General features: G+C 42.2%; 1 long non-coding RNA gene across 1 annotated transcript; it reads right to left on the reverse strand.

Annotated features, from left to right (window-relative positions):
- Positions 1 to 7,753: 7,753 nt before the first annotated feature.
- Positions 7,754 to 13,129, reverse strand: LOC122561517. The gene is made up of 3 exons (XR_006315029.1): positions 13,041 to 13,129; positions 12,769 to 12,829; positions 7,754 to 7,876 (listed from the first exon to the last, which is right to left on the reverse strand). It is a non-coding gene; the product is annotated as an uncharacterized LOC122561517 (long non-coding RNA).
- Positions 13,130 to 17,421: the final 4,292 nt, after the last annotated feature.

The raw sequence follows: 17,421 nt of genomic DNA on the forward strand, positions 1-17,421 counted from the left end.
AGGGCATCAGTTTAAGGTTAGAGGGGAAAAGAATAAAAGGGAACCTGAGGGACGTTTTTTACACAGAGGGTAATACGCATATGGAATGAGCTGCCAGCGGAAGTGGTTGAGGTGGGTACATTAACAACATTTAAAAGACATTTGGACAAATATGTGGATAGGAAAAGTTTAGAAGGATATAGACCAAGTGCAGGGAAATGGAGTTAGCGTTGATGGACATTTTGATCGGCATGGACCAGTTTGGTCCTATCTCTGTGCCAAAGGACTCTATGGCTCCATCCTTATGTGTAGAAATGCTTCCTAACATGTCTCCTGAACAACCTGGCCCTAATTTTTAGGCTATACCTCCTAGTATGAGAATCCCAAACCAGTGGAAATAGTTTATCCTCTTCTTGTTAATATCTTCAGTCAACACAGTGACTGATATTACTGCATCATCGAAAAGAAAAATAACCCATCTGTTACCCTGTGCAAGTAGAATTGCTCCAAAGTCACTTTGTGTTCCTGCTTTGCATGTCACCCTGAGGAAGACCGTCATGGGCTGAGGGATACTCAAACCTGCTCCAGCCCATTTACAAAGTGACAGCTCGTGCTTTATATCAACATGGCGTAGTATAAACATGGGGAAAATCATTTTGGAGTTGACGGCATAGTAGTAATGACTCTAGATGAGCTAGAGTGGCACAGTGGCTCTGTGGAAAGCACTGCTGCCTCACAGTATCAGGGACCTGGATTCAATTCCGACCTCGGGTGATTATCTGTATAGAGTTTGTACATTCTTCCTGTTTCCTCTGGGTGCTCCGGTTTCCTCCCACAGCCCAAAGATGAGCAGGTTAGGTGAATTGGCCATGCTAAATTGCCCATGGTGTCTAGGGATGTGCAGGCTAAGTGATTAGCCATGGGAAATGCCAGATTACAAGGAGACAGTCAGGGGCTAAGAATGGGCGGGATCTCTTTGGTGGGTCATTATAGACTCATGGGCTGAATGGCGTCCATCTGCACTGTTGGTAGTCTATGATGAGTTTTGCCATAGCCATGCATTGATTCTGTTATAATTGAGGTTGGGGGGGATCCATGGTTTCATTATCTATCTCCACGCCTCCAATAATATGAAATAGAACCAGATTGATGAGATGGCTAATTGACTGGGTCTCAGATTGTGTCAGTATCAACATCAAGTCAGCCAGGTTTCTTTAGTCAACATCAAAAACTGATTCTATGCGAAAAACAAACATACTCAAATAAAGATGCAAAGGATATTGACAAAAGATTTTATTATGCAAATATATCTCTACCTTTTAAAAGAATCAGCAGCCACATATGTTTGAGGAAAGCAAAAAAAAAGTGAAAATGCCACAGTGTTGTATTAAATGTATTTTGACGAAATAATTGAAAAGGGGTAAGCCATGGATCATCCCAAATGAGGTTGTGATCCCAAGGTTATTCCATGTCTGCAAGTTGCAGGCACCTCCTGAAATGGTTGCAGCTGACTAAATTTCTTTTGTCTCAGAAAGTAGGGCAAATGCCAATGAATCCTTTCTAAGAATTCCCCATGAATGGTAAAGATGACTTCTGGTGTACTTTCCGTTCACACTGAGAGAAGTTGGAAGGAAAAAGAGAGATTCTGGATTAGAGTGGTGCTGGAAAAGCGCAGCAGTTCAGGCAGCATCCAAGGAGCAGGAAAATCGACGTTTTGGGCAAAAGTCCTTCAGGCACTCTGCCTGTATTCCTGATGAAGAGCTTTTGCCCGAGACATCGATTTTCCTGCTCCTCGGATGCTGCCTGAACTGCTGTGCTTTTCCAGCATCACTCTAATCCAGAATCTGATTTCCAGCTTCTGCAGTCCTTGTTTTTACCTAGGAAAAAGAGAGAGGAAAGTCTCCTCGAACAGCTTTCAAATTTACTCCGAGTTTAAAAATGCAATAATCTTACTCTACCTGCAAACTGGGGCATGTGACCTCTCTGAAGTGCCTTCAGCCTGCATGACCCCAAACGCCCTGCTTTTTTCAAATGCAACACTGAGGAACATTTCCTCAACAAAGTATCCTTCGTTTAAAATGTAAACTTATATTTATATGGAGCCACATAATCTTTTAAAAATAATTATATGTGGATCATACAATGTATGTTATGTACAAGTTTTACTTTTTGAATCGTAGAGTAACATGTTTAAAACAAATGTCATAGTATATCCATAGATGGTGAAATAAGTTGTAATTTATTGGTTCTGAGAAATTTGAGTCAGCTGGACTTCATTTTATCATCTGAATAAGATAAAAAATATCACATCCTATTTACACTCTCATCTGTTATAGACAGTGAGTGTGTAGATACATTTATCTACTTACACGTAGATGACACTGAGCAGGACTTTTGTCAACATATGTAGTGGCTAACATAAATAAATTGTAAATTAGGTAGGAACTTCCCTTGAGCACTCTTGCAGTATCAGATAGTTAAATCACTCAACAATTCTGTCTTTAGACTTGAATTCTTGAGAATTGCAAATGCATAAATGATAAGAATTGGTGGCATTAAAAAAATCCAATGCGATAATAGTCGGCATGTGGTATGGGAGGTGGGTGTTTCATGCTGAGAGGAGTAGGACACAATAGAAATGAGAAAACGTATTTTTTTTTAAAAAGTTCTTTAAACTTTACATCAGAAAGTATTCATGCAAAAACTGTGCATGCAATATTAGAGGTCTTGTTTTGGTGCCAGAAAATAATTTGCGTTGGCACTTAAAGAGGAATATTAAACCAGAAAGACTGCATAGCTGTCTTGCCCATTCTCGCAGTCTCTTAACACAATTTTGGTACTTGGAAGTGGTAAACTGTGAAAACGTATAGGTAATTTGCATATAAGCAAATGGGTTAAAATAGTGAAAATTTCTGGTTTTCAGCTTGCCTGATGTAATTCTGAAATACAGGAGAAAGCTCCACACATGAAGGAGGAACATATAAGTTAGGGGCAGGTGTAAGTCACTCAGAGACCTGCTCTGTCATTCATGATTGATCTGATTGCACCATATTCCCACCTAAGTCCAATAGGCCTCCACTCCCTTGCTTACCAGGAATCTATCTCCCTCTGCTTTATCTAAACTCAACTGGATACAAGCCAAACTTGGAGTCGCAGAGATGTATAGCACGGAAACAAATCCTTCAGTCCAACTCGTCCATAACGACCAGATTTCCTAAATTAATCTAGTCCCATTTGCCAGCATTTGGCCCATATCCCTCTAAACCCTTCCTATTCATATGCTCATCCAGATGCTTTTTCCATGTTGTAATTGTACCAGCCTCCATCACATCCTCTGGCAGCTCAGTAAACACAAGCACCACCATCTCGTAAAAAGGTTGCACCTGAGGTCCCTTTTAAATCTTACCCCTTTCATTTTAAACCGACAAGTTTTCCAATCTTTCTTCATAAAACGTCAACCTACCCATCGCAAGTAGTAGTCCAGTAAATCTTTTGTGAACTGCTTCGAATGCAATTACTTCCTTCCTTAAATAAGGTGACCAATATTGTGCACAGTCATCCAGCTGTGGTTTCATCAGTGTCCTGTCTAAGTGAGGCATAATCTTCCTACTTCTGTATTCAGTACCCCTCACAATAAACAGTAACATTCTGTAATTTTTCCCAATTATTTGCTGTGCCTGTACCTTAATATTTTGCAAATCATGCAGCAGGAAACCGAGAACCTTCTGTATCGCAGAACTCTGCAATCTCTCACCATCCAGATAACATATTTCTTTTGTATTCTTCAAGCCAAAGTGAACAATTTTGCACTTTCCCACTTTATATTCTAATTGCTAAATCTTTGTTCACATCCTTGCCCCTACCTGTATCCCCTTGCAGCCACCTTATCTTTTGTTCACAAATTACTTTCCCACCCATTCTTCTGTCATCAGCAGATTTAGCAGCCATCCCCTTCATCCCTTCATCAAAGTCCTTTATATAAATTGTAAAGGGTTTGAGGTTCCAGCTCTGATCTCTGTGGCTTACCACTCATTACATCTTGCCAACCAGAGAATGATCCATTTCAAAGGTTATCAGCTGGAATTCCTACATCTTACTGACTTCTCGAAGTTTAAAGGATGTTGCTGTGGAGCAAGACAATTCTGATTTTTAAAGCAAGAACCAGCACAAGTACTGATCTAAAAGGTTTGAAGGTGTAAACATGTGTCTGGTAATTCCCTTCAGCGGAAAGATAATCCATTTCAGATTAACTTCTGATGCCCAGAATAGTTCAGTATGCCACAACGCAGAGACTAGGCAAGCATAAATGCATGGTACGGGCTAGATGGCAAAATTTACTACAGGTCTAATTGCACCAGAAGGTGTCCCAAATACTCCAGGCAATAATAAGTTTGCTACTTCTTGATCCAATTTACCTCCAAACTATTCCCAGTGTAAAGGCAGGGAATTGTGCTGCTATTGAATCTCACTGTAATATATTTAGATGAGGTCATTTTTGTTCCACTGCAGAAAGAGATTAAAAAAACACAGAACTTACAGGGAGCAAGTTAATGGCACAAAATGGTTTTCTGTTTAATTCCCCTCTGCTTTTTCTCCATGATGAATAGATTGAAAATGACAAGGAAGTTCAGCCCCTTTATTTTGAAGTTTTCTGAGCATAATGTTATTTGCCCACTGTGTTATCATACAGGGTCTGGGAGGGAAGCTGACTCGAAATAGGAGTAGGGATTTATGTCACTTAGAGAATCACTGAGTGAGGAGAAACAAATGATCAAATGATCAGTGTTACTGGAGTTTTGTGATGTGAATGTTGAAATAAAATTTGGACTAGAGAAAGCAAATGCTTGGACTAGGTCTAAACAACCTTTTAACCTCTGGTGTTGAATAGCCTGACAATCAACACAGCTCATGCAAGGGGCGAGTTTGAGAAGGCAGGGCATTTCTTGAAAATAATTGGGTATGCCGTAGGACATGCTGAAAAGCAGTGATTCTCAACCATTTTTTGGCCATGCCACTCCCCCCCCCCCCCCCCCCAACCCCCACGAGCTCTTCTCAGGTTCTAGGGCCCTCCTTTCAAAGAGGGATATAACACGAACAATAATCATGAGGCACTTGTTGTAAGGAAAGTAATGAATAAATGAACTAGGATAAAAAAGTTAAAAATCACACAACACCAGGTTATAGTCCAACAGATTTAATTGGAAGCACTAGCTTTCGGAGCGCTGCTCCTTCATCAAGTGGTTGATTCCTGAGGAAGGTCTTATGCCCGAAATGTCGATTCTCCTGTTCCTTGGATGCTGCCTGACCTGCTGCGCTTTTCCAGCAACACATTTTCAGCTCTGATCTCCAGCATCTGCAGTCCTCACTTTCTCCTCAATGGATGCAAGAACCCTTGATTGAATACATTGACCCTGTGCAGTCTGATTCACGACTGACTCTGAAGTGAGTCTGTGTGGGAGGAGCTTTTAGGAGAAAGTGAGGTCTGCAGATGCTGGAGATCAAAGTTGAAACTTTATTGCTGGAACAGCACAGCAGGTCAGGCAGCATCCAGGGAACAGGAGATTCAATGGATGCTGCCTGACCTGCTGTGCTGTTCCAGCAATAAAGTTTCAACTGGGAGGAGCTTTTAGCAATTAACTTACCAGGTGCGCTGAATTCAACGGTGTTTTGGAAAGATATTATAAATAGGAGAGAAACTATTGACTCCAGTGATGGTTGTTGATTGGGTATTTCATAGGTTCAGTTACCAGAACATCCACAAACCCTTGGGGCTCCCCTTCTCACAGTTTTCTGTCTGTGGCCCCCTTCAGATGTACCACCCCTAAGAGGATGATATTGCCTTCGGTTATAATGGCCATTTCAAAGCATTGGCTACCACTCCATACCAATCCCATGCCTGAGTGTTGACCAATTATTTGACCAGTGATGGGAATATTCTATAAAAGACAGGCCCAGCACTATTTTCAACACTCATGCATAATCCAATAAAACGATTTTGCCTTTCCTCAGCTCAGAACCATTGCAGCAAATTATGGGGTAGTGTACGGCACACCTAGCAGACACTATTCAGTCAGAAAATTGTGGGCTCATGTCCCAGAACGTACTCTCCGAGAACATACAATCTAGGGTGGGTAGCCCTGCCTTCTCAAACTCACCCCTTGCATAAGTTGTGTTGATCCTCAGGTTAAACCACCATCACTCATCTCTCTTTGATGAGATAGCAGCCCCATGGCCCGCTGAGGTGGTGGTAACTAAACTGAAGGGTTGTAGCACTGTCAGGGGTAAGCTCCTCACAGGTATGGATAGAGTAAATAGACAAGGTCTTTTCCCTGGGTTGGGCGAGTTCAGAACTAGAGGACATAGGTCTAGGGTGAGAGGGGAAAATTTTAAAAAGGACCTAAGGAGCAACTTTTTCATGCAGAGGGTGGTGCGTGTGTGGAATGAGCTGCCAGAGGAACTGGTGGAGGCTAGTACAATTACAACATTTAAGAGGCATCTGGATGGGTATATGAATAGGAAAGGTTTAGAGGGATATGGGCCAAATGCTGGCAAATGGGATTGGATTAGTTTAGGATATCTCATTGGCATGAATGAGTTGGGTTGAAGGGTCTGTTTCCGTGCTGTACACTTCTATGACTCTAAATCCAAAAGTCCCCATGACACTCTAAAGAGGTGAAAACTCCTCAGTTCCACACAACCTTTAATCCTTCAACTATCTCACTGTGTTTTGAACAAAATGGGTTTTTTGAAAACAACACTGCAGCAGCGGCTATACTTTGAAAGTATTTCAATGACTTTTAAGTGCTTCAGGATGTTCTGAGATTATAGAAGGCACTATATAAATGCTTGCCTGTTTTCTCATTGTGGCATCTCACTATAGTACTGACTGCCTTAGTGCTGAGCAGCAATTGTACCTGAGTGATTTTGATCTATTCCTTTCAGTATGAAACAAGTAACATATTGAAAAATACTTGGCATAACAGCAGCAATACAGCTGACAATGAGGGAGAGTATCAACCTACTGTAAAGACTTTGAGAATTGATACCACGTTGTATCTTTGCAAAGTTCTTTTCACTATTTACAATATAGACATCACGCTGTGTTTATATTTGTTACTATAACTGGTTTGAGGTGGTTATTGGAGCTGCCCTGTCCTTTCTCCAATGATGTCGTCCTTCAACCTTTGGAAATTAATCACATTGATGATACAATGAAACAAATATGAAAAATGCCAAATTAGAAGCTGCTTAGAATCACATGACCAAAGTTAGTGTTCATGATTTGTTTACCTGTGAAAGTAGATAGCTGTAAAATTAAGATCAGCATTCAACTCCTTTTGTCTGCACTGGCTCTCTGAATGAACAGTTCATTAGACAGTATTCTCTTGACTTCTCCCCATAAACCTGCACATTATTTGTTTTAAAATACTCACTGAAATTCCCTTTTGAATGTTAACCTTTGGAAGACATTGAACAACTACATGTATTTCATGAGCCTTAATTCTGAGATGCTTTCCATGACTAATGTAGTTCAAAGTTTGTGAGAAGATTTGTAGCTCGGGTGCTCGTTGCTGTGGTTTTGTTCGCCAAGCTGGAAGTTTTTGTTGCAAACGTTTCGTCCCCTGTCTAGGTGACATCCTCAGTGCTTGGGAGCCTCCTGTGAAGCGCTTCTGTGGTGTTTCCTCCGGCATTTATAGTGGCCTGTCCCTGCCGCTTCCAGTTGTCAGTTTCAGCTGTCCGCTGTAGTGGCCGGTATATTGGGTCCAGGTCGATGTGTTTGTTGATGGAGTTTGTGGATGAGTGCCATGCTTCTAGGAATTCCCTGGCTGTTCTTTGTTTCACTTGCCCTGTAATGGTAGTGTTGACTACCAGCAATGACTAATGTAGGCCAAAGTTTCTGAAATATTAGGAAAATAATGTTCTGCTTATTAATATTACTTAGGTTTTGCCTGAGTCATAATTCATGCTTCTGCAATTATACAATTTCTTTTCGATTCTTAGTCCAATATCACTCAATTCTACCAGTGCCTTTTTAGTAAATTACATTTTCAACATTTATTTTTATCCTGTTGAAAAGGCAATGAATCAAATTGAGGTTCAGCTCTCTCACAAAAGTGTTATTAATAGATATGTTATTTGTGGTAAGTGACATCTAGAGTATGCATTTAGCTCAGCAACCTACTAAAATACAAAACAGCCCAGAAGCAACTCAGTATCCTAGACAGTTCAATGATTAATTCCCAAGTAGATATCAAGGTTTAGAATGGCCTGTCGTGCAACTTTGTTCATCTCAGTTGTATGAATTTTAACCAGCTTCAGCATAGTTTCTTGATGGATTGTTGCACATCACTGAAGTGCTTAATGCAGGCAGAGGAAGAATACAGGTATCAGCCACTTTTCAAACGTTCACTTTATGCAATGTCACTTTTACTGAAGACCTACATTAGTACCTGTTTTCACGAATCCAAATAGAATTTTCGCTTTTTCAAAAAACGGCAATACTCCTTCCCATTTAAATCATGCACCTTCGCTTTTCGCCATTTTCAGCAAAGGAAAGGTTTCCTGGGAATGCTCTAGTTTCAGATAGCGCGGGTTACCTATATTTGATAAGGAAGGAGGGCCTGATGTAAAAGATATAATCACGTTCAAAGGAGTACTTCATCGAGAAGGAAGACAGGCTTGTATTTATGTAGTGCCATTCATGAGCTCAAGCTGCTTCTTTTTCACTTATTCACAGGATGAGGGCATTGCTGGCTAGGCAGCATTTATTGCTCATCCCAAATTGCCCAAAGGCAGTTAAGAATCAACCACATTGCTGTGGGTCTGAGTCATACATTGGCCAGACCAGGTAAGGATGGCAGTTTCCTTCCCTAAAGAACATTTGTGAACCAGATGGGGTTTCCCCTTAATAATCAGCAATGGATTCACAGTCATCACAAAATTCCTAATTCCAGATCTTTATGAATTCAAATTCCACCTTGGGGGGGTTATGAACCCGGGTCCCCGGCTTAACAGTCCAGCGATAATACCACGAGGCCTTCTGTCTCCCCGAATGATCTACTGCACAGCCAATGGTGTACTTCCTAGAGTGTAGACATTGCTAAAATGTACAAATGGTGGCAGCCATTTTGTGCTCAGCAAGATGCCGAACCAGCAGGTGAAAATGACCACATGATCTGTTTTCATTTCCTTTTCTGATGTTGAGGAAGCAATAGCATTTGGCCAGGGCTTAGGAGAAACTCCCCAGCTTTTCTTTGACAATAGTGTCATGAGACCTTTTTACATCCACCCGAGAGGACAGACTGGACCTTGGTTTAACATCCCATCCACAGGACGGCAGTGCAGCAGTCCCTCAGTCCTACACTGGAGTAATGTCAGCTGAGAAGTTTCTGAAATTGGAAGCGCTTGAGTTAGTCGGGCTAAGGATCATTACCAGGAGGGACAGTAAGAGATTTTAGGAGATAAATAAGTGACTAGCCATTGACTTTAACTTTAGCCATCTCAGCCTGATTGGTGAGTGGGCAGTTTAGAAATCAATGGGTTATTTATGCAAGAAATAAACAGAAGATGCTAGAAATGCACAGCAGACCTGGCAGTATACATGCAGAGAAAGTAATTGATCAAAATGTTAGCTTTATTTTTCTCTCCTTCGTTGATGCCCAATCCGCTGGGAGTTTTCAGCACTTTTGCTTTTGAATTCCAGCATTAACAGCGTTCGCATATTCACCTACTTCAAGACCCGTCCCTTCATGCCTTTACCCATTTTAACTGCAGAGCTTGGGATTTTCTGAGTATATATTTCCAAAGTGCCCTCAATTACAGGCTATGATAGCTTTCCCACATGGACTGAAGCAGGTGAATCAATAATGTCGAACAATTCAGTTGTGGGTTCGGGGAATCTGAATGCACTTCTGAGATGCATAAGGAATGTTGCAAACTCATATTCCATTCTGAAGAGGATCCATGCCAGATTCGTAACGTTAACACTGTTTCTCTCCCCAGAAGTACTGTCGGCTGGCATTCTCCATGTTTGTTTCCGGTTTCCAGCACCTGCAGGATTTTGCCATTATTATGTTATAGCCTCATGCTGCCCTCAAACATCCCCCTAAAGATGATCAGAACCCTGCTGCATCAGAAAGCTGTCTGATGTCTAAGGAGCAAACAATGCAACTCTCAGCATCTTCTCTGTGCCTTCTTCATGCTAGTTCTGGGCAGCCAGTGGATACAGTTGCTAACTCTAATATTGCCAAAATTAACAAGGTAGCTGAAAAATGTGGTGCTGGAAAAGCGCAGCAAGTCAGGCAGCATCCAACAAGCAGGAAAATCGACCTGCTACGCTTTTCCAGCACCACATTTTTCAGCTCTGATCTCCAGCATCTGCAGTCCTCACTTTCTCAAAATTAACAAGGTAGGTTACTGAACTTTTCTTGTCTTGCACTCATCAGGACAAATACAAAAATGACAAATTTCAAACGATCATGATAATTTACAACACAGACTCAAACACAGGATAGCTGTGGTCATGGAGAAAGTGTAAGTGAACTGTAGATTCCCCAAGCTCCTGGGAATGTATGAAAAGCACAAGATTTGAACTTGTTTTGTTTGTTTCCAAAGGATTTTTCCTCTGCCTGGTATGGCAATGCTCTAAAGTGCAAATGAGCCATGTTCAGAGGTCAGCTGACTACTTTAAGTTATGTTCTGACGTGAAGGAGCTGGTGTTGGACTGGGTGGACAAAGTTAAAAATCACACAATACCAGGTAATAGTACACCAGCTTTATCTGGAAGCACTAGCTTTCGGAGCGCTGCTCCTTCATCAGGTAGCTGTAATGTCAACAGGTGATTCATCAAGTGACTCCGAAAGCTAGTGCTTCCAAATGAACCTGTTGGACTATAACCTGGTGTTGTGTGATTTTTAACTTTATATTACATTTCTAGCTGTAACTTTGACATATTCCTGGAGGTTCTATTACCTTCAAACCTTCTTTTCAGTCAAGCAGTCATCTTCTTTTCCCATCTTAATGTTTTCTCAAGCTGACCAATAAAACCGCTCAATAAAAATGACTGAAAGTTTGTTTACTTGAACTCAATTTTTCACTAGTGAATTGGAGATTCCTGTCACCCATCAGCCTTTGACATTCATGTGAAAACATGCCAATCTCTCCTCATAGCTAATACCCAGCAGACCTGGCAATATCCTAGTAAAGCTGAAAATGTGTTGCTGGAAAAGCGCAGCAGGTTAGGCAGCATCCAAGGAACAGGAGAATCGACGTTTCGGGCATAAGTCCTTCTTCAGGAATCAAGAAGGGCTAATGCCCGAAACGTCGATTCTCCTGCTCCTTGGATGCTGCCTGACCTGCTGTGCTTTTCCAGCAACACATTTTCAGCTCTGATCTCCAGCATCTGCAGTCCTCACTTTCTCCTCCAATATCCTAGTAAACCTTTGTGAACTCTCTCCAATGCCTCCACACCCTTCTGGTGGCACTGTAGACAACATTCTAAATATAGCCTAACTAAAGTTCTACACTGTGGCAACATGACTTGATTGATCAGGAACTTTTCCCCTCCTCCAACTTCACAGAATTACAGAGTTATTATGCTGCTGAAGGAGGCTGATTGGCCCATCAGGCCTGTACTGGCCCTATTATCAAGTTCAGCTCTATTATCTAATGCCAATCTCCTGCCTTTTCCCAGAATCACTGAAGACCACTACTACGCAAAAGAAAATTGAACCTGCGCCCACCACATTTAGATTAGATTCCCTACAGTGTAGAAACAGGCCCTGTGGTCCAACAATTCCACACCGACCCTCCAAAGAGTAACCCACCCAGACCCAATTCCCTCTGACTAATGCACCGAATACTGTAGGCAATTTAACATGGCCAATTCACCTGACCTACACATCTTTGGACTGTGGGAGGAAACCCATGCAGACAAGGGAAGAACGTGTAAACTCCACATAGACAATTGCCCAAGGCTGGAATCTGGTGCTATAAGGCAGCATTGCCAACCATTGAGCCACCATGCCACCATTCCCAGATTTAATCCTAACAGAGGTGAGAACGTAGCTCCGGCACACCACAGCTCCAACTCATAAATTGTCAGTCCTGTCTTGCAATACACCAACAAGAGGACAAAGGATTCCATCCACCTTGCTTGCTGTGATCAAACTGAGTTAAGATCAACCCCACCTCCCAATTAGGTTTGTCTGCCTTAAATCCTATTTTATTTAAAGATGCAATGAAACAAAAATCAGTGGATGCTGGAAATCTGAAACAAGAATGAAAATTGCTGGAGAAACTCAGCAGATCTGGCAGCATCTGTGGAGAGAAGGGAACGTTCCTAACTTGTTTAAAGTCGGGATTGGAAGGATAAAGGAAGACTGGGAAAGATATGGATCTGCATTAGAATACAGAAGTTATATAAGTCTAATAAAAACAGTGACTGCTTCACATGCAGGACCACCTGCATGTTTCCACATTTCTGTCTCACACATACTGACTTTGAGTCAGTTTCCCACGTGGCTGCAGTTTCTACAGCTATTATGTTGAGCAGGAAGAAAAAGCGTTGTGAAGTTTGAAAATACTGCTCCAATATGAGAGGTGTCACTGCTCTTCATTTCTGTTGTTGCCATTTTTAGTAACCGAGTTTGTCAGTGCGGCAGTTGACACCTCTGACTTTTCGTTATCTCTCAGGGTGCTTCAACAAAACTACGAGACAGGTACAGACAGCTGCTGCAGCTGTTGGTCTACAACAAACAGCGAGAAAGCTAATGTCCCATTCACACTAACCTGGTCTTAAAGCTGTGCATCTTTCTTTCTCATGTCGCCAATACCCGTTGAAGCAGAAGGGCTGTGGGTTAAAATGGAAAATGTTTGAAGATTACATAATTAAAAATAGTCCCTGCTTTCATCAGTGAATGTTCGTTCAAGTGTTTGATGGAGCCACATTTACAGCAAAAAAAACAAAAGAAAATTAAACAAGTCCCACTTTGGCTGTATGTAAGGAAGTTAGATTTTTTCTTAGAGTCTGGTTGGATACAAAAAGTGTGAGTTTTTTTTACCTTTCCCGGTCTGCAGGTGGAAACCTGGACAAAAGATCAACGTCATTAACCTTTGGTCCAGAGGGTTATGACCTCTGCACTTAAATTTGATGCAGGAATAGAGAGAAAAAAGACCCAGGTGAAACCCAAAGCAGATCAACCTCATTTCCTGTTTCTTCCATTCCACCTACTAGTCCCCACCCACCAAATTAAATGATAATTCTTTTCACTTTTAATCTTCAAGCAAATTAAATGAAGTGTTTGAGAGACAATCAGACGGCTGGTTTTGTTTTTGGATGTTTGGGGCAGACCAGAGAGGTCAGAATGTTTCCTTTTCTTTTTGCTTCCCCAAGGAAGAGGTTAAGTGATTCTTGACCTGGTCAGATCTGGAGTCTGTAGGACGTCTACCCAATTTAGTTGAGGTCCTTCATAGCATCAGTATGTCAGGCCCTAATGATGTTACTGGCATCCAAATCCAATTTTTGGCTGATGGTCCAAGCAACAGAGTCTCCAGTCAAAGCAACTCAACTGCAAAATGGCTTAAAATGGATCTTAATTCTGCTTTGCACTTACATGTGGGGCTAAGTGGATCAGAAGCCAACAATTTGTGACTGCTTTGCCTGAGGCCTGGCCAACAAGAGGGCTCTGGCTCATTTCTCAATTGTTGGTTTGAGATGAATGAAAATGGCATATAATTAAAATTGGGAATCTCTTTGTCCAGTTTATCCACATTGTTCGCATTATTATAAATGTGAAGGGACCAGGTACATGATCTGATCTGTTGTTTTGTGGCCAACTTGTAGAAATGTCCCTTTCACATGTACACACCAAGGAAAATTTTGAGCCTGAGGAGTGCATGTCCCATTGTTGCATCACAGAACCAGAGAGGAGAGGTTTTGAAAAATACATGGGAAATTTCACCCATAGTTTCACAGACATCTGTGTTATTCATATACTGTCTGTAAAATAAAATTTGCTCTCATCTTATCAGAATACACCACAACAGCAACGACAAGGACCATGATCATTCACATTTAAAAAACCTTTAACATAGAGTCACAGAGTCATACAGCATGGAAACAGACCCTTTGATCCAACTCGTTCATTCCGACTAGATATCCCAATCTGATCAAGTCCTATTTGCCTGTATTTGGCCCATATCCCTTTAAACCCTTCCTGTCCACATACCTGTCCAGATGCCTTTTAAACGTTGTAATTGTACCAGCCTCTCCCACTTCCTCTGGCAGTTCATTCTCCACATGCACCACATTCTGTGTGAAAATATTACCCCTTAGGTCCCTTTTAAATCTTTCCCTTCTCACCTTAAACTTATGTCTTCTAATAGACAATAGTTGCAGAGTAGGCCATTCTGCCCTTCGAGCCTGCACCACCATTCAATATGATCATGGCTGATCATCATTAATCAGTATCTAGTTTTGGACTCCCCCGCCCCAGGGAAAATACTTGGTCTATTCAACTTATCTATGCTCCTCGTGATTTTATAAACCTCCATAAAATTACCCCTCAACCTCCGGCGCTCCAGGGAGAAAAGGCCCAGCCGATTCAGCCTCTCCCTATAGCTCAAATCCTTCAGTCCTGGCAACATTCATGTAAATCCTTTCTGAGCAACATCCTTCTACAGAAGGGCTACCAGAATTATACACAAAATCCCAAAAGTGGCCTAACCAATGCCCTGTACAGATGCAACATGACCTGAAGGGCTAATGCCCGAAACGTCGATTCTCCTGTTCCCTAGATGCTGCCTGACCTGCTGCGCTTCTCCAGCAACACATTTCCATCTCCCAACTCCTCTACTCAATGTGATCATAGAAATCCTACAGCATGGAAGCAGGCCATTTGGCCCAAAAAGTCCACACAGACAGCATTTTGCCCTGATGTACCCCCACCTCTTTCCAACCTCCCATCATTCCTGTACCCTGCATTTCCACTGGCTAATCCACCTAACCTACACATGTTTGGACTGTGGGAGGAAATCGGAGCACTGAAGGAAACTCACACAGACACAGGGAGAATGTGCAAACTCCACACAGACAGTTGCCTAAGGCTGAAATTGAACCCCAGGTCCCTGGTGCTGTGAGGCAGCAATGCTACCCACTGAGCCGCTGTGCTGCCTGTGTAATGACCAATAAAGGCAAGCATACCAAACGCGTCCTGTGACTCCAATTTTCAAGGAACTATACACCTGCACCCCTCGGTCTCTTTGTTCAGCAACATTCCCCAGGGGCCTACTATTAACTGTACAAGTCCGGTCCTGGTTTTCATTACCACCATGCAGCATCTTACACTTTTCTAAATTAAACTCCATTTGCTACCCCTCGGCCCATAGGCCAATCTGATCAAGGTGAATTGAATTGAATTGAATTGAATTTATTGTCACGTGTACCGAGGCACAGTGAAAAGCTTTGTCTTGTGAGCAATACAGGCCAATCAGGTAGTTAATTAGCACAGATAAGTAAATAATAGGTAAACAGTGGCAAAAACAAAAACACAGGTACAAGCGAATGTTCAGACTTTGTGAATCCACTCAGTATTCTAACAACAATAGGGTAGAAACTTTCAAAACCGGCTGGTGTGTGTTTTCAGGCTTCTCTACCTTCTTCCGGATGGTAGAGGTTGTAGAAAAACATTGCCAGGATGGGTTGGATCTTTGAGAATGTTGACGACCTTTCCTTGACAGCGGGCCTGGTAGATGGATTCTACAGATGGGAGGTTGACCTTTGTGATTGTCCGGGCCAAGTTCACCACTCTCTGTAACCGTCTCCGATCTTGAATGGTACAGTTACCATACCAGGTAGTGATACATCCAGACAAAGTCCCATTATACTCCGAAACAATCATCTTCACTGTTCACTCTACCACCTATTTTGGTGTCATTTGCAAACTTACTAACCATACCTCCTATGTTTGCTAGTAAAACTTCCCAAAATATTGCACAAGGAGCAATTACCAAACAAGATTTGATAGCACATCTCTTCAAAAGATTACCAAAATTTTGGACATAGAAGGACGTTTTAAGGAGTGTATTGAAAGGAGGGAAGAGTAAGGCACAGAGCTTAACAGAAGGAATACCATATCTAAGACTCCATACAGATAAAGGATTGGCTTTTGATGAAGGATCGGTTATCCTGTGTCTTGTACAATGAGCCAGAGTTGAAAGATTTGTGAAATATTCTGTACTGGAGAATTTTACTAAGCTCCAAATTTCTTCCTTGTTTTGCCTATCTGTAATGAAGCCAACATGTGAAACTAGAAACCCTAAAATTTAACTTGTCCACAGCCTTGAGTTTGCATGGATGTTGGAAAAAAGGAGAGTGAAGGATTTTACTATTAACACTGCATGGTTTATAGAAGCTGAACAGCGTAATTGTATTCGGAAAATGTGTATTCAATCTAGATGCTTAATTGTGTCTTGCCTGCAATGTCAGAAAGTCTAGAACTGAACTAATGCTGTGACGTTAATCAAACTTCTGTAATTCCTTGATGGATTTTAACTAAAATATTCTTACTTCAAGATATTCATGCTTCTCTAATCAACTAAAAAACAAAGTCAATGAGACAATGGGTCAATTCCAGGCACTGGGAGTCATCAGCATCTACAACTTCCTTGCATGAGCTCCTTAAAATCTTTAGTTTGATGGCTGGTCATCTGCAGAGAAAGGAGAAATAATGGCACGAGCACTGCCCCCCAACCCAAGATGTATTGAAAAGCAAATGGCATGATGGTCTCGTGTGTCCTTAATGGTCCTCACCTACCACCCCACCAACCTCCATATACATCATATCATCCGTCGTCATTTCCGCCACCTCCAAACGGACCCCACCACCAGGGATATATTTCCCTCCCCTCCCCTATCAATGTTCCGAAAAGAGTCCTCCCTCCGTGACTCCCTTGTCAGGTCCACACCCCCCACCAACCCAACCTCCACTCCCGGCACCTTCCCCTGCAACCGCAAGAAATGCAAAACTTGCGCCCACACCTCCCTCCTTACTTCCCTCCAAGGCCCCAAGGGATCCTTCCATATCTGCCACAAATTCACCTGCACCTCCACACACATCATTTACTGCATCCGCTGCACCCGATGTGGCCTCCTCTATATTGGGGAGACAGGCCACCTACTTGTGGAACGCTTCCTAACCTGCAATCTTCTTCCTGACCTCTCCGCCCCCACCCCCACTCCGGCCTATCACCCTCACCTTAACCTCCTTCCACCTATCGCATTTCCAACGCCCCTCCCCCAAGTCCCTCCTCCCTACCGTTTATCTTAGCCTGCTTGGCACACTCTCCTCATTCCTGAAGAAGGGGTCATGCCCGAAACATCGATTCTCCTGCTCCTTGGATGCTGCCTGACCTGTTGCGCTTTTTCAGCAACACATTTTCAGC

This window comes from Chiloscyllium plagiosum, chromosome 23, assembly GCF_004010195.1.
Source record: "Chiloscyllium plagiosum isolate BGI_BamShark_2017 chromosome 23, ASM401019v2, whole genome shotgun sequence".
Taxonomy (NCBI): Eukaryota; Metazoa; Chordata; class Chondrichthyes; order Orectolobiformes; family Hemiscylliidae; genus Chiloscyllium; species Chiloscyllium plagiosum.